Raw genomic sequence first — 23,752 nt, 5'->3', positions numbered from 1 at the left:
TGCTATTATCGTTAAGTTAGATGCATTTGATTAAAAGCAAAATGGTAGTAGTGTGACTTGGCCCTAGCTTGCTGTTCAATGTTGTGCAGAGAAAGGGGCATTCAAAAGCCGCATCAGGGTAGGGGGCTTTAGCTCTTAGTGCCACTGCGGTTTCCATCCCAATAGTGTGCCCACCCCATGTGCTACTTACATTGAAATGTCAAAAGAAGCTTAAAAAATGTAAATAGCCCGGGGGGCATGTGACTGGGATAGAAACCACAGTTGGAGTTAAAAGCTAAAGCCCCCCCCTCCCCACACCACAATTTTACATGGCCCCATGTGATTTAACCACCAACAGCTGCACATGAATTTACTATAGTGCGTAACTTAGCCCTTAATTTACCTACAGATATTCCAAGTAGTGCAGGACTTGTTTGATTTTTGCTTTGAAGGTCTAGGTTTGGAGGACTGTGCTGTGGTTAACTGCAGGTAGCCACTATTCTGCCCCTCTGCTGCTGCTTTGGCCAGAGTTTGCTCATTACATTCCCTCTTGAATGATCACAGCCAATCAGAGGTCACCTGCTGGTAGTGATGTAGCTGCTGCTATGTGACTTGCCATATTTAACCACATGTAGACATAACCGAAGGAAAATGAATGCTGGTACATGTTGACATGGTCAATAGTTTATTTCTGTTTATTTCCTTTTGATTCAAGGCATGAAGGGGACATGCATTTGCACACTTGAGCTTGGTGCTGGGTACCTGCCTGGACGGCAAAGAGCCAAACCTGCACATATGGCTGATGATAGAACTGATGGCAAGAGGCCATAGATCCATAAGCAAGGAAGGCCACAGGCCACAAAAGTCATACTTTAAATTGAACCACATAATCACCCCTTAGTTCATTCACTCCTTCCTTACTTAATCCATGGAGTTCAACCTTCCAAATATGAACCGAGACTTATTTACTCCTAAAATTTAAATGGTGTTTTCATTCCTCCGACATTCAGATGAAGCCATCACACTCCAAATGCTGTTGGAACAGCGTATTTGCTGCCTCGTGCCCATAGCCATCTCCTAAGAATTCTTGCATGGGGGGGCAGGGGCGGAGGAACCTTCTATAAACAAAGGGAATTTTTCACATCTTCAATGATCAGGATTGAGCTACCGTCTAGAAACAAGCCAATGGCCCTCCAACTAGTGACCAAACAATTGGGTGGGGAACCAAAAGCAGAACCCAGCAGGATCCTCAACTAACTATAGATGATCTGCTTAAATCAGCCCCACTTAAAATCCCAGAAGGTTCTATGAGGTTAAAGTCTTTACAAACTCTAGGTTTCACAGCCTCATGTTGTTAGGTCTATTTGTAGTCTGTTCCTCATTCTGCAGTCCTTCCTGCCTTGCCACCCTTTTGGACAGTTAACCAGGGATGTGCCAGAGCCATAGCTCTGAGTCTCGAGTTGAGTCCCAAATCCTCACCCCCCATTGACTCGAGTCACCCATGAGTCATAATGGCAACTGTTGTGACTCATCCAGAGCCGTTTTTTTAAGTCATTTTGATTTGAGTCTGAGTTTTTTGAATAACAAGTTGAGTCGCGGATGCAGCAGGAAAAAAAGCAAGCAAGTATACATACAAAGCAGAGTCACAAGTACACAAAATAGTGAGTTTTGACTCAGGTCTGTCAGAGCCCAATCCTGTGGTCCACAGTCGCAAATGCGCCGTAAGGCACGTTTGCAGGGCTTACCGCCGGGCTCCCGCCAGAGGTGGCTCAACTCTGGCTGGAGCTGAGCCACCACCCGGCAGGCACCCGCGTTCCACAGCTCGGTGGTGCCTGCGACCGCCGGGCTGCGGAACGGGGAATGGGGGCATTCCCGGGAGCGTGGGGGAGGCGTTCCGGGAAGGGGGGAAGTGTGGTCGGGGGCGTTCCTTGGGGTGGAGGAGTGGAAGCTCCGCAGAACCGAGCTCTGCAGGATCCAGGGTTCTCGGGTAGAGCTGCTCGCCCTACACGAGCGCCTTCACTTTAGCGGCGCCCAAACAGTCGCCGCTAAAGTTGAGTAGTCCCACTGTGGGACTGCTTCCCTTACTCGGGGGAAGGGAACAAATGTCCCCTTCTCCCAAGAAGCCTCCCACGATAGCGCAGGAGGCTCTGGATCCGGTGGGAGCCCTTTGTGGAGCCGCTGGGTCCCGCAGCTCCGGGCAGCTCAGGATTGGGCTGTCAGTCTTTCATTTTTAGGGCAAAATCCCCAAGTTCTGAATCAGTGCCCAAGAGTCACACATGTGACTCAAGTCCATATGAGTTGTGAAAAATGTGTGTTTTTTGACTCAAGTCCGAGTCATCCAAGTCACGTCCCATCCCTACTGTTAACCCAGTGGTGGTGCAATGAGTCACCCCATTCCAACTTCTGTCAGGGGGACGCCAGCTGGCACCCAGGACCAGTAACACCCTGACACCCCCTTTGTTTCCAAATCTCTCTCTCTCACACTCTCTCTCCTCCCCAAATGTAACCAAAGCTGCTGAGCCAGCACAGGCTGGTCAGTTAACCTTGTGTGTTTTGTCTCTCCCTCTAAGTACCCATTTCCTCCAACCAGCAGCGGGTCTAGCGCTGGACAAATGGGCCAAATGTCCCAAGCACTGAGCACACATGACTCTAGGACCGCATGGGAAGCCTTATTGAGTCTTATTGTACTTCCGGTTTTCCGGAGTACAGTTGAAGATTGTGGGGAATCCTCAGAAGGCTTCCCTAGTTGGTCTTAGAGTCATGCGAGGCTTCGTCGCATTTTGAATAAATTAGGGCACAATCCTAAGCCCTTCGGTCAGTGCTTTCCAGCACTGGCATAGCGATGTCAATGGGACATGTGCTGCATCCTGCAGTTGGGTGTCACTCACGGAGGCCTCCTCAAAGTAAGGGAATGTTTGTTCCCTTACCTCAGAGCTGCATTGCCCTTATGTCACTGCTGGAAAGCACTGACCTAAGGGGTTAGGATTGCCCCCTTAGTCTTTGAATTAGTCTTTCAAAAAGTTAGTCTTCAGCATAAATCTCCCAGAATGGCATACACTTGGAAATAATAAGAAAAACTGATTCACTAAAATCCAGACATTGCAAGGATACAACTGCAGAAGCAGCAGGCCATCAAAATCCAATGAAAGTGTCAAAAGGTGCAGTGTTGATGCTCCAGCATGCTGTGCCTATGAAGGCACCAACAGCAAATTTATATCATTACACACTAATTGATGAACCTGGCTGTAGTTGTGTGGGGACCCCAGAATGCTGTTAGTAGCAACATGTTCCCAGAGTGTCTCCACAGCAACTTGTTACTAGACTCACAGGGGAACCCATTCTCCAATTGGAGAATTATCTGGTGTGCTCCCTGGGGGATTTGGTGGACCGCTGTGAGATACATGAAGCTGGACCAGATGGGCCTATGGCCTGATCCAGTGGGGCTGTTCTTAATTACCCAAGGCATAAATAGGTGGTCTGAGGTGGTCTGCTGGCACTTTCAAATCCTTCAGTGTATTTTGGTGATTCTGATGCCATCATCACTGTGCTGACATATAGTTTGACCCAAAATGGGCTACTGCCACTGTTGGTATCTAGGTTGCGCATGAGGTTCGGTGGATTTTGACATGGGAAAGCCCTAACTCACAAATAAAAGGACTTGGAGAATAGGACATGGGGGAAAGTCTTCTTCATGCTCCCTTCCTAGTACAACTAAAAGATAATGTATCACATTTTTCAGTGTATGTTGTAGTGTCTCCCCTCCCCAACATAGCATATTTTAAAACCTTCTTAGAGGAGGGGCATTTTGATATTGTTAGCCATATGGGGAAGAAAGGTGGGGAATAAATAAAGTAAATAATAATTACATAATTATGGGATTGTAGCACTGAAGAAGGTAGGTGGGGAATAGTGTACTTTAATGGTCTTCTATGAAAATGAACTAACAGACACTGAACATAATGAACTAACCACACTGAACATAATAATAAAAAACCCCTTTGCACATAGAAAATGAACATATCAAGGCTAGGATGTACCTCTATGCAGGGAACTTTTTTTTTCCTGTGCGTGGGCTGTAAAGTTGCACATTCCCAGGTGTTTTCAGTTGTGCTGTACTTTCTGAAAGCTGAGGTTGGTGGTTTAGTTTCAGAAGCAGTTTCGGCTTGTGAGCATAAATCCGGTGTGCTCATTTAGCACTGACTCAGGGCCCAATCCTATCCAACTTTCCAGCGCTGATGCAGCCATGCCAATGGGCTGTGCACTGCATCCTGCAGTGGGGAGGCCGTCACTGAGGCCTCCTTAAGGTAAGGGGACATTTGGTCCCTTACCTTGGGTTTGCATTGCAGTTACATCAGTGCTGGGAAGTTGGATAGGATTGGGCTCTAAGAACACAACCACACATCCATTTTGTCTAGCTGTTTAGTACTGTAGTTAAGGAAAAGCTCTAAATTACTGGGCTGCTTTATTTCTCCACTCTGGAGCCATTTCCATTACTTGGTCATTGGTGGCATGTGAACAAAGTGCAATTGACTTTTAGACATAACTTTGACATCCATCTTTGCCCTTATGTTTCTGTATGTGTTTCCTTGAAATATAGATCACAGGGGAGGCGTGATAAGGATCAAAACAATGACATGGGGAGAAAGGATTTTAACCCTTTGCTCCTGTACTGCAATCTAGAGGAAAATCATTCCATCAAAACTCCCATCTGCCCCAGAAGGGGATGCTCCTGTCCTCCTTGTGGAACAGGCAGTTGTGAGGCATGGGATTTTCACTGGGACTGAGCAGGGGGGAAAGGGTTAACGCCTTCTTTCTCCACACCAGAGTCCCAACTTGGATGAGGGGTGCAACCAGTGGTGTTCCTGGGGGTCCCCATGCCCGGGACAACCCCTAGAATTCTGCCCCCACATCCTGTTTCGCCCCCCTTCTCCGCCCCCCAGCGCACGTGACCCGGAAGTAATTGCAGTTACGTTATTGTCATCGCAATTACTTCTGCACAGCTGCCTCCTCCATTCCCCCTTTGAAAACAAGGGCGAACGGAGGAGGCAGCCAAGGCCCCCAAGGAGCCTTCCACGCTGCGGGGGTCTCCATGGCAGTGGTCTGGGGCTGCTCCCAGCGGCCCCAGACAGCTGCAGTGGAGACCTCCGTGCAGCTTGTAAGCAGCAAGGAAGGCTACGTGGGGGCCAGGAAGCAGTGCGCATCCCCTCTGACATCAGAGGGGGCAAGCACCACTTCTGCTCTGCCCCAGAGGGACGTCCTCAGTGGTGGAGCAGGGTGACCTGGATGGGAAGTGGTGCGTGTCCCCTCCGAAGTCGGAGGGGGCGCGTGCTGCTTCCGCTCCACCCCTGAGGGATGCCCTCAGAGGCGGAGCAAGGCGACCTGCCCAGAAAGCAGCGCGTGCCCCCTCTGAATTTGGAGGGGGCGCGCACCGCTTCTGCTCCACCCCTGAGGGACGCCCTCAGAGGCGGAGCAGGGGCGCCCAGGAGCGTTCCTGGGAGGCAGCCGGATGCTACCTCCCAGGCAGTGTCTCAGTGGCAACTGGACCACCCCCACTCTCCCCTCCTCCTTTATAGGAGGAGACGAGATGGGCGCCCTAGAGCGTAAATTCCTCTCTAGGGCGCCTGCCTCCTATCCTCTTATAAAGGAGGAGGGGAGGGGAGGGGCAGCTCAGTCGGCACCGAGGCGCTGACGGAGAGGCAGCAAGCTGCCTCTCCGCAGCGCTCCAGGGCACTCCTCCTGGTGGGGGTGGCGGCGGAGACGGGGCAAGGCTCCGAGGTGCCCCTGGAGGGTTGGTACCCAGGGTATTTGCCCCACTTGCCCCCCCAGGTATGCCAGTGGGTGCAGCTGCGGGATACACTTGCTATTCAAATAAAGAGAGAGAAGAGAAGTGAATCTTGAAAGTATCTTACCTAACCCTCTGATATACTGTTCAACTTTGTTAAAAACGTCTAATAGCTAGCCTAAGAAAAGCCTTGGGAATTCACAATGAAAAGTGTCAAATACACAATAATGATATCAAATCAAGGCTTTTTCATAACCCCTTAAAACCCCTGCTAACTGGGTGAGAGGCACTTTTAGTGGTGCTCCTCTTTTATTTAGCAGCGGGAGAATAACTGGCCCAGCCCACCTCACCCCACCCCAGCAGTGTCTTTTCTAGTGGCTGTCTGCTGGTGTTCTTTTGCATCTTTTTAGATTGTGAGCCCTTTTGGGAAAGGGAGTCATTAAATTTCATTTTCTTTTTAAACTGCTTTGTGAATTTTTGTTGAAAAGCAATATGTAAATACTGTTAATAATAATAATTTGCCTTGGCCATAATATCAAAAGCACCAATAAATCAAATAGTGTATACTTCATGAAAGTACAGAGGTAAGCAGAACTGTCAACACATTCCTTCTGGTGCACAATCCCAAATCCTGAAAGATTGTGGAGCCCAACTAAGAGTGCAATCCTACCCTGCACTGGAACAGGCAAGCCAGGAGGCTTGCGCTGTATCCAGAGCAGGATAGGGGCCAAAAGCGGCTCAGCTAGAGGCAAGGGGAAACTTTTCCCCTTACCTCTGGGAAAGGTGCCTATTCCCCTATGGGTCTTCTCAGACTTGTACCACTTCTTGAGTTGGCACAAGTCCGAGGAGAATGGAGCGGCTTGAAGCTGCTCCTTTCTCCCCGGGAACGAGGGTTGGGATCCAGCATAACTGTCAGATTCCATGCCCGCCTCCCGTTCCCCATTCGCCCACCCCCAGGTTGATGCAAGCCTCGGTGCCTCCGTTGGCATGGAGGCTTGTTCCAGCCTCCACAGGCTAGCGTGCCTCTGCCCGCCAGCCTAGCCGACTCCAGAGGAGGTGCAAACGTGCCCTAAGGTTGCAATCCTAACCAACTTTCCAGCACTGGCATAGCTGTGCTACTGGGGCATGTGCTTCATCCTGCAGTTGGGGGGCAGTCTTGGAGTCCTCCTCAAAGTAAGGCAATGTTTGTTCCCTTACCTCTGAGTTGCATTGCCCTTATGTCAGTGGTGGAAAATTGGTTAAGATTGCAGCTTAAGTTATGTGTTGCGTAACTCCTACACCATAAGTTGTGGTGATGGGGGGAGGACTTCAGCTTTTCCTCAGTGTTCATTTCTCATTTGCACTTCTATTTCTTTTCCAATGTTTTTCTAATTATGTAGCTTTCATGTTAAAACCCATAAGCATTTGAGTCAAAAGCTGAACCCTAAAAGTTATTGTGTTGCCTGTCTAGCAATAACTTAAAATCTGCAGGGAGATTGAAAGCCCTTAGTGATATCTCAGCAGCTTCCTAGTTGTCAAGTGTTTGCTGAAGAGTAACTGATGAGGATATAGGCTGCAAATTAACCACTTTCTGTGTCAGTTAGCCCCAAGGGACCAATGACTTGGTGAGTGGCTTCATGATTTAAGCCATAGTCAACCAGTCTGTTAATATACAGGGCATAATCATGGACTGCACTGTTGTCTCCCAATACATCCATCTTTCCTGACTTGAAGCTATCTAGATGTTAATTTATCTGCAAAGTGTGCATGTGTTCTTTGCAATTTCTTGCAAATTATCTTGCAAATATCTTGCAAAATTACAAGAAAAATTGTTCATATAAATATACGCTAGTTCTAAGTAGTCACAACAGCAAAACAATAATTATGATCATCAAAATTATTAAAAAGATAGCCAATCCTATAGGCTGTTGGACCAACTGCCAATCCTATAGGCTGGTGGACCATCTTATGTCTGTGTGACTGAGTTCTGCTGTCATAAATGGCTTCACATCACCACATACAGCTTGCTGCCAGCAGGTCATGCTGAGTCCACCATTACAAAGTCCTGGTAGCATCAGAGAGGTGCTGCCACAGCCCTCAGACTGGGCTGGTGGTGGTATATTGGTGCAGGAGGTGTGTTGTGTAGTGGGTGGGAAAGGCAAGGGGAGTTACTGGATGATTTGGACGGGGAAGGCAGGAAGTGAGAACCAGGCAGGAAGGGATGGATCTTAGTGGCAAACACGCATGCTGAATCCATTTTGGCCCAGGCTGCCTGCTTACCCTTCTTGGACATCTGCCAGCTATAGAGCTGGCATAGGTCTGAGGAGATTCATAATGCCTGAGGTGACAGTCCCTTACCTGGAAGAGACCTTTTGATCACCCCCCTGCTAGAGGATGCAGTACGCCCATAGTGCCTCCATGACATGGCTCCATTGGTGCAAGTGACAGAGGATAGGATTGGGGGGCACATCTAAGAGCCAAATTTGAACAAATAGTTCAAATTCCAAACATGAAATGAATATATTTCAGAATTTTGGGAGACAGTAAAAAATATTGAGTGACATTATGCTGGAATGACAGCCCAATCCTATCCAGGCCTTGTGCTGACAGAATTTGCATTTCCTCAGCGCAAGGAAGACGCACAAGCTCAGCTCCAGCTTTGGGGATATTCTCATAATGGAGAATAGTTACGGAATTTCTTTAACTCTGAGTTTGTCCCCACTGACATAATTCAATTTTCATATGCTTATCTGGAGAATCCTCCAACTATAATTTTTGTGTTGGTGTTAGTGAAAGAACCAACCCAGCAGAGAGTCACAGGAAGATCACTCCTCTGCACCCTTTATAGCAGGAGCATGTCGTCCCCCCCCCCCCCATCTTGCCTACATGAGACAAGATGGGGAAAAGTAGACAGACAGTTTGGGGGGTGGGGAGCCTTCTAAGGGTAATCCTTCCCAAAGGGAATGGCCTCTTTGCCCCTGAGCACAAAGGAGGACCCTCCCTCCCACTCTGAAATTAGAGTGGAACTTCGGGTCACGTTAGGCTGCCTGCTGGGGTCAAGTCACAATTTTTTTGCACCTACAGGATTGGCTTGCAGTCATCCCCCCCCCACCTACTCCAGACTGAGGAAGAGATTGGACAGGCTATTTAGCCAGGATAGTCACAACTCACAGGAATAGTGCAGGACGGAGAGTGTTAAGATTAGGGATGGTGTGCATCATGAGGTAAGCAAGTGGCCGGGGGGGGGGGATGGGACAAGAACCAGTCTCCAAAGTTTTCCTGGCTCAGGGATGCTGGCTAGGGACCTCAAAAAGCTGTCTGGCTTAGGGTTGGTGGTGCAATCCAGCTCCCTCAACCCCCCTTCCCAGGGTTTGACATTAAGAAGCTATAATTCAGGGACCAGGTGCCCTGTCCAGCAGTTTGCTGGGTTCGAGTGCCTGCATGTTGTGTTGAGAGGACCGGACAGGATTGGGATTCTGTTGGTGTACCTCCCGCCCTGCTGCCCAACAGTCTTCCTGCCTGAGCTGACTGGGGTGATCTCGGGGGTGGCATTGGAGGCCCCCCGCCTATTAGTGCTGGGGGACTTCAATGTGCATGCCGAGGCCCCTGCATCAGGTGCAGCTCAGGATTTCATGGCCGCCATGACAACCATGGACCTGTCCCAGAAGATCTTGGCCCCAACACATACTGCAGGACACGTGCTGGACCTGGTGTTTACAGCTGGGCACGGGGGCAGTGATCTGGACGTAGAGGAGATCGAGATCACTCCGTTGTCATGGACAGATCACTTCCTGGTAAGGTTTAGGCTTGTTGTGACTTCCTACCTCCGCAGAGGCGGGGGACCGTTTTCTATGGTCCGCCCCCGGAGGCTAATGGATCCTGAAGGTTTCCTGAGGGCTCTGGGGGATTTCCCCACTGCCAAGACTGGCATCTCATCTGAAGCCCTGGTTGACCTCTGGAATGGGGAAATGACCAGGGCAGTGGATGAGATTGCTCCGGAGCGACCTCTGCCACGTCGCAGACTCGGAGCGGCTCCTTGGTTCACTGAGGAGCTGCGAAGGATGAAGCGGCAGGGCAGGCGTCTAGAGCGACGGTGGCAGAAAACTCGGGATGAATCCGATCGGATACGGAGTAGAGCTCATTATAGAGCCTACTCCGTGGCGGTGGTAGCAGCGAAGAAATCATTCTTCTCTGCTACCATTGCGTCTGCTGATAACCGTCCGGCAGAACTGTTCCGTGTGGTGTGGGGCCTCCTCCATCAGGCCCCGCCAGTGGACCAGGAGGAATACACGGTCAGCCGCTGTGACGTGTTTGCGCAACATTTTGCAGATAAAATCGATCGCATTCGTCACAACTTGGATGCCACATTGACAGTGTCTGACGATGTCCCCTTGGCAACTGCTTGTCCTGTGTTGTGGGATTCTTTTCAGCTTGTACAGCCTGAGGATGTGGACAGACTCCTTTGGAGTGTGAGGCCATCTGCCTGCCTGCTCGACCCTTGCCCAGCTTGGTTGATAAGAGCTGCCCGGGGTGGGCTGGCTGAGTGGACAGGGAGGGTGGTCAACTCTTCCTTGATGGAGGGGACGTTACCACTCGCTTTGAAACGGGCGGTGGTTCGCCCCCTCCTGAAGAAGCCCTCCCTGGATTCCACTGTGTTGGATAACTACCGGCCAGTCTCCAACATCCCGTTTCTGGGCAAGGTAATTGAGCGGGTGGTGGCGTCCCAACTCCAGAGGGTCTTGGATGAAGCAGATTATCTGGATCCTTTTCAATCTGGCTTCAGGCCGGGCTTTGGGACGGAAACCGCCTTGGTCGCTTTGGTGGATGACCTACGCCGGGGACTGGACAGGGGGGAGTGCGTCCCTGTTGGTCCTGCTGGACCTCTCAGCAGCTTTCGATACCATCAACCATGGTATCCTTCTGGGCCGATTGGCCGAGTTGGGAGCTGGAGGCACTGTTTTGCGGTGGTTCCGCTCCTACTTGGAGGGTCGGTCCCAGATGGTGGTGCTGGGGGATGCCTGTTCGACACCCTGGCCCTTGAGATGCTGGGTGCTACAGGGCTCAATTCTGTCCCCCATGCTATTTAACATCTACATGAAACCGCTGGGAGAGGTCATCCGGGGGTTTGGAGTGGGGTGCCATCAATATGCTGATGACACCCAGCTCTATCTCTCCTTTCCTCCAGACTCCAGGGTGGCGGTTGAGGACCTGGAGCGCTGTCTGGAGGCAGTGAGGATCTGGATGGGGGCTAACAAGCTGAAATTAAATCCGGATAAGACAGAGGCTCTCCTGGTTAGGAAATCCTCGATGCAGGTGCTGGACTATTGGCTTGCGCTGAATGGGGTTGCACTCCCTCTGAAGGAGCAGGTCCGCAGCTTGGGGGTCCACCTGGACTCGCAGCTGCTCCTGGATTCCCAGGTGGCGGCTGTGGCAAGGGGGGCCTTCGCTCAGCTTCGGCTGGTGCGCCAGCTGCGGCCGTACTTGGATCGTGCAGACCTGGCCACGGTGATCCATGCCTCGGTGACATCGAGATTAGATTACTGTAACGCACTCTATGTGGGGCTGCCCTTGAAGACGGTTCGGAAACTGCAACTAGTGCAGAATGCGGCGGCCCGCGTGGTTACTGGAGGTAGGCGGTTCAACCCTGTCAGTCCGCTTCTCCAGCGGCTGCACTGGCTGCCCATTCGTTTCCGGGCCCAATTCAAGGTGCTGGTATTGACCTTTAAAGCCCTATACTGCTCTGGACCAGGGTATCTTAGAGATCGCCTGCTCCCGTACAATCCGGCTCGCCCTCTCAGGTCATCAGAGAAGGCCTTTTTACAAGTGCCGCCGCCTAGGGAGGTACGTGAGGCGGCTGCAAGAAATAGGGCCTTCTCAGTAGTGGCACCAACGCTATGGAACTCCCTTCCCCTTGACTTAAGAATGGCTCCCTCTCTTGAGACCTTTCGGCAAGGCCTGAAGACCCTTCTGTTTAAACAGGCCTTCTGAGTTCTTGGCCTTTTAACATCTTTTTAACATCTTTTAATATTTTTTTTACAGGCCTGATTCTTTTATGACTTGCTGCTGCTCTATGCTCTTTTTACCTATTTTTTTTACTCTGACTGCTGTTTTTAGTATGTGTTAATATGTTTTTATTTGTTTTTTAAATTGTTTTTAATATGTTGTAAGCCGCCTTGAGTCCCTTCGGGGAGAAAGGCGGGGTAGAAATAAAGTTATTATTATTATTATTATTATTAATTGGCAGTGACAATTAAGATCAGGGTGGGATTGCTCAGATAGGAGGAAAAGACATTAGTGAACTGTCTCCCTCAAGTTAGGAGTCTGCACTAAAAGGGAGTAAGGGGTGTAAGTGCAGCATATTAGGACACACATACTCAGTTAGCAGACCCTGCTAACTGGGCAAGAGGCACTTTTCAAGAGGGTGCTCCTTTTTTATTTAGCAGGAGGAGAGTAAATGACTCTCCTTACCCCAGCAGGGTCTTTTCTAGTGGCTGTCTGCTGGTGTTCTTTTGCATCTTTTAGATCAGGGGTGTCCAAAGTTTTTGGCAGGAGGGCCACATCGTCTCTCTGACACTGTGTCGGGGACCAGGCAAAAAAAAAAGAATTAATTTACATTCAAAATTTGAATAAATTTACATAAATGAATATATTAAAGATGAACTTATATGAATGAATGAAGGTCTTGCAATAGCTCAAGGCCTATAAAAGGCCTTGCACAAAGCAAGGCTGGCCTTTCCTTTGCTGCCACTGATGCCTCACAGACGTGAAACAGCAAGCAATGGAGGGAGCCCTCATCCCACAGCTCACGTGAGAAGTCAAACAGTCACCCTCATGCTGAGAGCAGTTGCGTCGGGCCAGTGTGGGCTCCAACAAATCTCCGGAGGGCCAGAGGCTCATTGGAGACTGGGGGTTCCCTGAGGGCCACATTGAGAGGCTTTGAGGGCCGCAAGTGGCCCCAGGGCCGGGGTTTGGGCACCCCTGTTTTAGATTGTGAGCCCTTTTGGGACAGGGAGCCATTTAAGTTATTTGATTTTCTCTGTAAACCGCTCTGTGAACATTTCATTGAAAAGCAGTAAATAAATACTGTTAATGTCAATGTTAATGTGGGTGTTAATAATAATAAGAAGATGAAGATGATTGAATGACTGGGCGCAATCCTGGGCGTAAAGCTGTAGGAAAATGATAAGGATTAAACTCAAATATGAACAACAAAGAAAAAAACACACCAAACAATAGACCAAGGGCGCAATCCTACCCAACTTTCCAGCACTGGCATAGTTGTGCCAGTGGGGCATGTGCTGCACCCTGCAGTTGGGGGGCTGTCACAGAGGCCTCCTCAAGGTAAGGCAATGTTTGTTCCCTTACCTCAGAGTTGCATTGCCCTTACTCCAATGCTGGAAAGATGGTTAGGATTGAGCCCTCTGTGTATTATTCAATAAATTGTGGCCAGTTGTGTACCTCCCATAGACTTCCTTGGGGCAAATGCCCCAGGCACAGGCTGCTAGGACCCCACAGAAGTCTCTCTGAAGCTCTCGACGGGGGCGGAACCTGTGCTTCTTGTTTGCCGGAAGCACAGTTTATAGTGTCGGGGAACCTCAGGAAGGATGCGGGAGAAGGTCACACAAGGCTCTGTGAGCCTCTGGTGAGTAGGGGGGGATTGCTGCATGGGGGGCAGTGATAGCCCATGGGCGGCGCCATCGTGGAGCTTTGCCCCGGGCATGGGGTTGAGGAGGTCCACGGCTGATTGTGGCCCTATTTCACTCCAAGTGCCTAGTTTCATGTGATTACTGGAGATATGCTGGCAAAGGATCTTGCAGTCAAAAAGACAACTCTATAATACACAGAACAGCAGCATGTGAATGTATATGTTGTGCCATAGAGACATTACTGAGAACTTTTTGGCAAACTAATATTCCTATCCATAATGTAACTGTTTAGCAATTAAGCTGTACTGTATATATTAAACATGCAGCTGACAACCTTCCTTTCTGTCACAACCAAACATGGAAATGCCAAGTCGATGTATAGGAAAATCTGTAACATAATGTGACAAATACTTCTTCTTTGTCTTCTTTTTTTCCCCCTACTCTTCCACATTTGGAGATTACAACACTTGGTTCACATGCCACCAGGCTTATCACAATCTCAAAAGTTGGATTGAGTATGTGGCTGGCCTTTTGACAACATGGCTCTACACCAGTGTTTTTCAACCCGTGGTACGGGTACCACCAGTGGTATGAAGTGGAATCTGGTGCTACTCGCAGGACCCCTGCATACCTGCCGCGTGTCAGCAAGACCAGAAACATGATGCAACAAACAACAGTAGGACACTTGGTTCAGTGGGCAGAGCTCCAAAGCATGCTTTTCCGCACTCAGAAAAGCCCTCCTGTTCACCCTGACCCTCTTACTGGTGTTTGTTGCATTGCATTTGGCCTCCTAACGCAGAAGTTACTTCCGGTGGTACTTCAAATAGGTGGACCGTGTGAAGTGGTACAGCAGAGAACAAACCTTGAGGAACATCACTCTATACAAGTTCATGAAACCAAATTTCATTAAAAACAAATTACCATATATTTGAGAGAAGGGAGAGAGAATCGAGCTTCATGCATAAAATGGATGAATCACAGTAGCCCAGGAGACACTTCTTATCAATAAATTCTATTAATAAATAGTACAATGGAAGGGAAGTACAGTCTCTAAACACATCCAGAGCCCAATCCTATTCGTGTCTATTCAGAAGTAAGTCCCATTATAGTCAAAGGGGCTAACTCTCAGGTAAGTGTGGACAGGATTGCAGCCTCACTTACAGAGGGTAGGGGTTGGCAAAATGGTAGTGGCAATAAAATAAATGTATCCTTTCCAACATCACCTCTTCTCTTTATATCATACCCACCAACTTTTTGCAAGTGAAAATAGGGATATGTGCATTTATAACTCTATCCTCACACCAAGGATCACTAGCTGAAGCCCCCGTCTCATTGCAGATTTTGAAAGTCATGGTCAGGTGCATCAACAGGCAAAGCTGCCATGGGCCCAACACCACAGAGGACCTGCTGATAGAAGATACTGAGAGAACTTCAGATTTGCCTTAGAAATAAGCCAAACAAATTTCTGATTCTGATTTATTTGTATAAATTAAACTCTACTTACTTTCCAGGCAACCCAATGCAAACCCAATATTCCATTTCTGCACAGCAGAGGCATAAAGTACTTGTTATTCCGCTCTTTCAAAAAGTCAATGCTTCTTAAAAAACAGCTCAAAAGGTAATTTGGATTAAATTTTCTACTTGGCAATATGTAGTCTGTCCATTTTTTTTTTGTAACAGATGTTACTGCTATGAAGGCATGTTTGACTCTTCACTCATGAAGAGAAGCCAGCACAGCGGGTCAGGCCAGGGCTGGGGAAGCCTATCGGGTTGGGCTTAGACCTGGAAAAGCCAAGTTTAAATCGCCAATCTGCCATGAAGCTTCCTGGAAGACCCTGGGCCAGTCGCTCTCAGTCTCACTTAACCTCACAGAGTAGTTGTGAGAACAAAAGGAGGGGGAGAAACTACCGCATGTAGCTCCATGAAGGAAGGGCAATATAAAAATGTAAAAAATAAATAAATAATAAATATTGACATGCAGCAAACATGCTCAGTAACTGAGCTTGGTCCTTGCACACTATCTCTTAGTTTAAGCTACCTTACAGGGTTGTTGTGAGGGTATAAGAGTGGTATGAAGATTTTTGCTGAAATTCGAAGCAAATATGAGTAACTTTCGGCCCAGTGCTAAGTTAAAATGAGATGCCTGTGTGAGAAAAACTGTGTATGTATGTTGTTGTTCTAAGGTCCTTGGAGGAAGGCTGGGATATAAATGTAATAAATATGGTTTCTCCTCACCAGTCTTTGTTAGCAAAATGCTTTCTCAGCAGCAGTGCAGCTTTCCCTAACAAGAGCTATTATTCTTTTTTCTGATGTATTCAGCAGCAGCATTCGTACACCTTCTACCAGTTCATTTGAGACTTGTTTATTGTGGAGGTAAAATAGGCTGAGATAAAATCGTTTTTGACTGGTTCATGAAATTTGAGGGAAAGGGTACTTGTGTCAAGTCTGACAATGAACTTGGGGGTGACCTGGTCCAAACACGTAAACGCCAGTCCTTTAAAAGTGAGGGCCTTGAAGTAGCCTCTTATTCCTGATGGTCCATCTTGTAAAATTATAGCTTCACGGAGCAAATTTGGAGCACAAGGGCAGAAGGTTTAGCTACTTTGTCTGTTTCTATCATATTATTCAACATTGGTTTAAGACTAACTGAGATTTGCTTTGCCCTTCTCCTTTCAGAAAGTTGTAATCTAAATCTCCCAACACTGCTCTTTCAAGGACACATTACAGGCCTCTTCCATATCTATGCTGGAAGCCTAAAGTCTTCATCTTAGTTCTCAATCTTCTTCAAAGGCAATGGAACTATTTTGAAAATAAGTGGTTTGAGGGCTGCAGCTTCTCTGTCTTCAGTTTCCCATTGTGAACATACAGTAGCTGCCAGGTACTTTAAATATAGGTTGATTCAGTGGCATCGCTAGGAAGTGCGGGGGGTGCAGACCGCACCAGGTGACGTGCACGGGGGGGGGTGACACATACTGGGGGGGTGACATGCTAAAATCACAGTGGTTAGGAGTAACCCCATCATATTATATACCGTTGGATGTAGAATTTCGAGCGGAATGCAATGCAAAAAACCAGAGTGAAATTAATCTCCTTTCTAACAAAAGTTATAGCCAAAAAACTGGAGGGATCCCTATGGAAAGTGAAAGTGAGCCGCATAGCACGTTTACTCATGAGTAGGCAAAAATGCCTTAGTCCATAGGAAAGGGCAGGCTGAGAGGAATCCAATGACATCAGAATGGTCCTGATCCAATGAATGCAGCCCCAAAAACACCTGAGAAGGAAGTCCTTCCCTCCAAGCAGACGAATATACTGAGCCCTATGGAAAGCGAAACAAAGCCTCATGGTTGCATTTACTCATGAGAAAGCAAATGTGCCTTGGCTGGTGTGGAAGATCAGGCGAAGGAGAGTGCAAGGCTACCATAATGGTCCTGATCCTATGCACCTGCAGCTAAAGAAGTGCTCCAGAAGGCAGCCTCCCCTCCCCCACTAAAAAGGATCAAAACAGAGGCTTCAGCTGATAAGGTGAACCTTTTTGAGACTTGCAAAGCCAGGTGGATCCTGACAGTGAACTGGTATAAACAGAAGTTCTTAAATTGAACTGGGCACTGGGTAGGGCTGAAAACCTTACTGATTTTGGAGGGGATGCTATTGCAGGCAGGCTACAGAGGACATTCACTTGGTGGAACTGGGCTGGCTTCTGCTTATTTAATTGTTTTACTTTAATTATTTATACTTATTTATTTTAATTTGCCTGATGATGTCACTTCCACCGTGACATCACTTCTGGTGGGTCTTGGGCAGATTGCCATTCTAAAAAGTGGGTCCCAGTGCTAAAAGTTTGAGAACTGCTGCAATAAGGTGTTAGTAAGTTGATACCCGGGGGGGGGGGGTGGTGCCACTAGTGACCAAAATCACTAAAATCACAGTTTGGAGGAATAATACCAGCATGTTATATCTCAATCAAAGCATAATTTCATGCAGAATGTGTTCTATCTTTGTTCTATCAAAAGGTACAGCCCAAAAACCAGTGGGGGCGGTGATGGTACATCATCACGTGCACCACCTTGGGTGTTGCCCCGCCCACTGCATGGGGGGTGATGCGCTGGCATCCCGCACCAGGTGACGCAAAACCTAGTGATGCCACTAGGTTGATTACCCTGTGTCTGGACATATGAAATCCAGACTTTTCTGAAATACAGATGGGAGCTATGACTTTTGTTTTGACTTTTCCTGTGCCTGGCTAGCACAGTGCTACTTCTTACCCAGCAGAGGAAGCCAATAGGGCAGCACATTACGGGAGGAGCACTGGTGAAGTGTGAGCACAAGAAGTCTGAAAGCAGTGTGAACACAGAAGTGAACACAAGGGCACTTGTGAAGTGTTTTCTGAAGGGTGAATGCATTTGGGGTATCATGTCTAGGATAGCTCATTACATTTATGTAAATATTCTGAAATCCGGAAAAATCTGCAAACCAGACTGCTTCCCTTCCCAAGCATTACATACAAGGGATACTCAACCGGTATACAGTAAAGGAAGGTCATGTCAATGGATTCAGTCCAGAGAGTCATATCTGAGAGGGATGCTTTTATGGACCCCACATATATGCAGAAGCTTTCCTAGTCATTCCAGTGTCAGTCATAATTACGCAGATAGGTTCCACTGTGCATCAGGTTTCTCCCCAAACTCTGCAGTGAAAGAAAAACCCCATGCCTGTCATGCCTTTTGTGTTATCATTGGAGCACCCTCAAAACTAGAGATTCAGACTTCTCCACAACAGCAGAAATGCTGACTATTTTGGAAATGAATCCTGATCATTCTCATTTTCTTGGACATAGGGATGTTAGAGACAGGTAGGTCAGATCTACTGTCCCGGGCCATCCAGTTTGGAAATACAGCACTGAAATTCAGCCACAGAAGCCTGACTTGGTTCTTTCAAAGTTCCTAAAGAATTATTTTGACCATAAATGACTAGCCAAACCTAATTTTTCCTGTTATGCATAATTCTCCTGGGTTCTAAGTGTTTTTTGGTGCTATTTCACTCATTGCTCTGGGCAAATCAAACCTCACTATGGAGTGTGAATGCAAAATGTTACAGCTTGCCTAATTGTAGGCACCACTTTTAGCAGGGAAAGATGGAATAGGAACTTTTTTTTTAATTAATTATGGGCGCAGTCCTAACCCCTTATGTCAGTGCTTCCCAGCACTGGCATAGAGGTACCAATGGGACATGAGCTGCATCCTGCAGTTGGGTGTCACTCACAGAGGCCTCCTCAAAGTAAGGGAATGTTTGTTCCCTTACTTTGGAGCTTCACTGCCCTTGTGTCAGTGCTTAGGATTGCACCCTATGTGTCTGTGTGATACCTGTATTTGAAATCATGTGTTCGCATGTTGATTTCGCACTTAAATGTCTTGAGTTTGCCATAAAAAAAGAAAGAAGAGCAATGTGTGGTAGACCCTTAGATGCCTCATGCCTTTTCTCATGCATTATCTCACATTCAAGCATATTCATGCCCCTGAGCTTCGTTTGCTTTAATGATACCTGATTACAAAATTTAGGGGACTGTGAATGGTAAAAATTAAACAGGGCCTTGAGGTATATTGAGAGAATTGCAAAATTTATTATTAACAAGGACTCCCTCTAAATCAGGGTTTCTCAGCCTTTGTTCCCCGATGTACCACTTCCCATGGTTCAATGATCTGAAGTATCACCAGAAGTAACTAGTAATGATGTCATGGAGTGTGGGAGGGATTACACAGGCTTCATGAGATTATATATTTATTTTCAATTGCATCTCAATTTCCTGTTCCATGAGGGAGGCACTCACAAATCCAGGAGGCAACAGAATCACACCAGAGGAGCAGCATATACCAATGAGTACCAAAATTAAAAGGGAAAAACTATTTATAACAAAGAGGTTTTCAGCTGAAGCCAGAACTGAATTAGGGATGGCAATATGGGGAGGAAGGAAAGAAAAGTTACTATGGCTGGCTCAGCTTCCTTGTCTCGTCCCGGAACCCTCCTCTCTTTACGAATCATGCTGCTGAGCTGCAGGGGAGGTAAGAATAGAGTTGCCACCTCTGACTGAAACTATTTCTGAGACATCCCCCCCCCCCCATGTAAGAAGGTTGTTAAAATCAAGGAAGTTATGTTAAAACTGACAAAGACTGGAGTGGTCACTGCAGCCACTTGGCGAATGTTGGAGCAGGAACAGAGCATAGCGAGAGCAGGAACAGCGAGCAGAGCCTTTGCTGATTTGCTGCAGAAACTTGCAGCTCTGACCTTTGTTGAGTCACTGCACTCTGTTCCTCCTCCTCCTTCCCACCTCCCAGCAGCTATTGTATAATCCAGCAGCTATTGTATAATCATTCTTGATACATCTCAGGGTCGGCTTGGGAGCAGAGTGCAGCAAGAATGGGAACACTGAGCACTTGCGAGACTGGGCAATGTGCTGAGCAAGAATAGAGCACAACAATTTGGGTTGGCTCTGTTGGGTCCCTGACATTCTTCAGTCCAGTCGGAGCAGTCATATACAATTGAACTATGCTTACAGCCAACAGTTGAAATATCACAGGTAGTATGTGTACCACTGGTTGAGAAACACTGCTCTAAATGGTACATATGAGTACTTATCCTCATCTCGTGAATTAAAGTCCCTCTCTTTTCTTCCTATAGGTGTTTTTTCCACCCTTTCCCCTGTATTGCCTATAATAAGCAACTTTTAATGCCTCATATAATGTTTTCTAAATCAGCATTCCCTTATGACTTTGCCTCCTATACATTGCCCATTGGTGGAATTAGTTGTGTGCTCTGGCAGAGGAGGACACAAGACAGACCTATGGTTCTGTGAAAGAAGGTCACAACTTTATTGGTTACAGCTTCAGCCATGATATCAGGCAAGGATGCAATCCTGACAGGCCAGCTGCTGTCAGAATGACAGTCCCCCGCCCCTGACCACCTGCTGTGGGGGAAGCTTTGAAAACTGAGCACTTCAGACATTTGTATGGCCCTTCCCACTTGAGGACATTCTCATGCCTAGCTGCACAGAGTGTGGGTGTGGGCTAGTTCAAGTGCCCTTACCTCTTAGATATTAAAAGGAAACCACTGACCATGAGGTCATACAGGGAACACTTGTATAGGCAGGTTGACAAAGACCTTTGTAGTGGTCTTCACAATTTCTTCCCAATTTGTGTGTTTCTTTCATTATTGAGTTAATCTCTAAGGAGCCATGCTTAGCTAGCTCTCTGGCAGCTATTCATAATCCTTGCTTGTTCAGATGACGTCTCCCTTGCTGTTATCATATGAAAAGTGCTCTTGGCATCAATTGAAGGTCATGTGCCTGGATGAGGCCATCTCTCAGGAGGTTGCATCATCTACTTCCCTTCCCCCCCCCCCCCAATTAGGATCCTTTTGTATAAAAGGGGTCTGGGACTGCTCATTAGACATGCATCTGGTGTTGGCATGGATGGCTGCAGACATGCCATGCATACAGCCCAAGAAAGGAACACATCTATAGGAGGAAATGCCACTACTGTTTTGGAGAATGTAAGAACCGTGCATATCAATGTGTTTGTTTGGGAGATTTTGCTTGGGCAAAGCAAATAACTCCTGGTTTCTGTCTTCATTCACTCACTATTGCGTTCTTTGTCTCCAAATCTGAAAAGAACCTTTGCCCTTCTGGCAACACCCCATACTTCTAAAAAGGGATTGTGGCCAAGGCCTGAGTGCCATGCTGTAATGAGCAAGGAAAGTGCCTAATGCAGGCAAAAACCCAGAATTCCTTGAGACCAATGGGTTCAAATGGTAAAACTTCTTTCCAGTCTCATCAAAGGGCAGCTGCTGTGCCCTTTGTTCAAGTTCACAACAAGAAACTAACTGGCACCCGGGAAGGGGCCATAGTTTATAGGCCTGAAAGAGACCAGTGATCAAGTTCTCCTCCTGATTCACTCCTTCTCCCTGCCTACCCATTTGTTACATGGCCATCCACTGGGTGAGACCAGACACATTCAGTACACTTGAAGTGGATGTGGTACATGTTTCCTGACTCCAGAGCTGGATTACTGCTTCTGGTTTTAGGGTTACCAGCACGGTGCTATGATTAGAAGGTTGGATGTTGATGAAGAACAAATTTCTTCTGCATGCTCAAAGTTCTTGATCCTAATAGCTGCTCCTAATTTTATCTTCTATCATGGGGGTTCTGTGTGGATGCACGGAATTGATGCAAAGCATTCCTAACAGGGAATACTGGGGGGAGGGGACCTGTTCTAATGGCCCAATACTATTGGACATTTATGGCTACAGGAGTACCAGTCTGCCACTGTAAATGCTACAGTGACATTGTAAAAGGCATGCTGCTGCTGTGCACTCCAGGGCTGCTGGTGCAAATGTCCCCATGAGTGCCGCAGCAGTTCCCAGATGCTAGATTAGAGCTGGTAAGGTGGTGAAGGGGGCGGTTCGAGGGTGGGAATTCAGGATCAGGAGGTGTTTTGAGGGCAGGAGGGGATGGATCCTGGTGGTGACAGTGCAAAAGATAGGGGATAGGACTGGGCTCTTAGACAGTGGTATTTATATAATGCTATTTAGAAAAGAAGGGAGTTCTAATAGCCATACCACATAGGTGGCTTATGTGATTGCTTGTGAGGGTTTGCTTGTGAGAATGACCCACATAACGTTATTGACCCTTTTACCCATTTCATTGGGCCTTTGAAATGTTCATTGTATGTTGGAGTTGTACACAAATAAGTGACTCCCACAGGGCTGCAGGGCATCAAAACGGCACCACTATACTCTCGTCTATATTCTGTGCCTAAAGGCTTCTCTTGCGCCAGGCCGGCATTTTAATTTTCCCAAAGATGTGATAAAAATCTTTTTGATTAATTCATTTTCATTTCATCCCTCTTTCACTTGCTAATTTGGTCATATGATCACAGGTTGCTTCTGTGGAAACAGTGGAGATTTAAAGTCTTTTTACCTCCCGATGCTCTATAGTGTTTATCCATCACACATGCTCATTTATAAAGGGAAAAAAAATCCTTATCCATTTGTAAGCTGTCAAAAGAATCAAATAGCTGTTATCTGTAAGGCATCATTTTTATGGCTTACTACTGTGTATAAAACATCTTTAATAGCACTGTAGTCGGATTCCAATACTAATCAAGTTGCAAGGATGAGGTTGAGAAATATAATTCTTTTAATTGATAAGTCTTCAGGATTTAACCTTGTTGGAAGCTGATTCAAACAAGAGAGCTTGCTGAGACTGGAAATGGGGACTGCAGCAGCATTAATCAAAATATCACATTATCATTTTTTTTTTCAAAGAACGTATTTTAAATGGACCTGCAGTTAGCTTTCATACTGACTGAACTCAGCTTATAAAATGATAAAAGTGGTACACTTGGTTTTACTGAGCAATTGTACTTGAACCTCCTCCAAAATCAGTCTTTACATGTATTTCTATTCTTAGGTTGCTTGTCTGTTGCAAAGTAGTAGTAAAGAGTATGTCCTGTCAGTCAAGAAGGCTCCAGTCCCAATCCTGCCTGTACCAGCATTTCACTGGGTTCAGCAGAGCACACTGATGATGTAGTGGAGAGGGCGTCAAGAGCTACCCTGGCCCCACCCATGTCATTTCCCACTGGGCTGGAAGTCACAGAGGCTGCAGCACAAGGAGGAAGATGCAGGAGGCAGGCGAGACTTAGTGAATAGGTGCTAAGGGCAGCAGGGATTAAAAGCGCACCACCAGTCCATGATGAGAAGGTTAAAGATTGGAGAACCAAGGCCTTGACCAATATCATGATCAGGGTGGTCAAGAGTTGGCTCCTAGGGAAATGGACCAGTCCAGCTAGGGAGGAGGCAGAGCACCGGGATGACTTGGAAACCCCTCCCTCTCTCCTGGGACACTGACACCTTGCAACAACCCAGAACCTTTCCCCACCTGCTTTGCAACCCACAGAACACTGTCCTTACACTTCAGCCCCCAATGCAGATCCCAGGACTTGGCAACTGGGACCTTAGGAGTTCACCTCTTCCAACCCCTGCTCCAGGTCATCACACTCCCATCAAATTCACTACTTGTTATGGATCCAAACTGGGAGCAAGTGGAGTTCTGGACATCAGGGAGAATGTTGAGTAGTATGACCTGCATCCATATTTGGCCTACTAAATTGCATCTTCTACTCCATGATTTTCACACGATTTGGGCAGCCCCACATCTAAAAATATGGCTCTGCCACTGTTGTAGTTTAGGTCTAGATCAGCTATTTTCAACTTTTTTCATCTCATGATATACTGAGAAGGCGCAAAAATGATCAAGGCACACCATCAGTTTTTTTTACAATTGACAAGGCACACCATGCTGTTGGCAGGAGTCTCA

The 23,752-nt window shown here is 47.3% G+C and overlaps 1 protein-coding gene across 2 annotated transcripts in view; it reads right to left on the bottom strand.

Moving 5' to 3' along the window:
- The window catches only part of CDH9 (cadherin 9), a 143,991-nt gene that overhangs the window by 53,018 nt on the left and 67,221 nt on the right, over nt 1-23,752 (bottom strand). Inside the window, exon 1 of one of the 2 annotated variants that reach the window (XM_066626541.1) lies at nt 12,209-12,280. The exons of the other annotated variant lie outside the window; for it this stretch is intronic. The gene's annotated coding sequence lies outside the window, so the exon portion shown is untranslated. Of the gene's footprint in view, nt 1-12,208; nt 12,281-23,752 lie in introns of those variants that run through there. 2 annotated transcript variants of the gene reach the window in all.

This window comes from Tiliqua scincoides, chromosome 4 (genome assembly GCF_035046505.1).
Source record: "Tiliqua scincoides isolate rTilSci1 chromosome 4, rTilSci1.hap2, whole genome shotgun sequence".
NCBI classification, from domain to species: domain Eukaryota; kingdom Metazoa; phylum Chordata; class Lepidosauria; order Squamata; family Scincidae; genus Tiliqua; species Tiliqua scincoides.
This window is presented reverse-complemented; position numbering and strand designations above follow the sequence as displayed.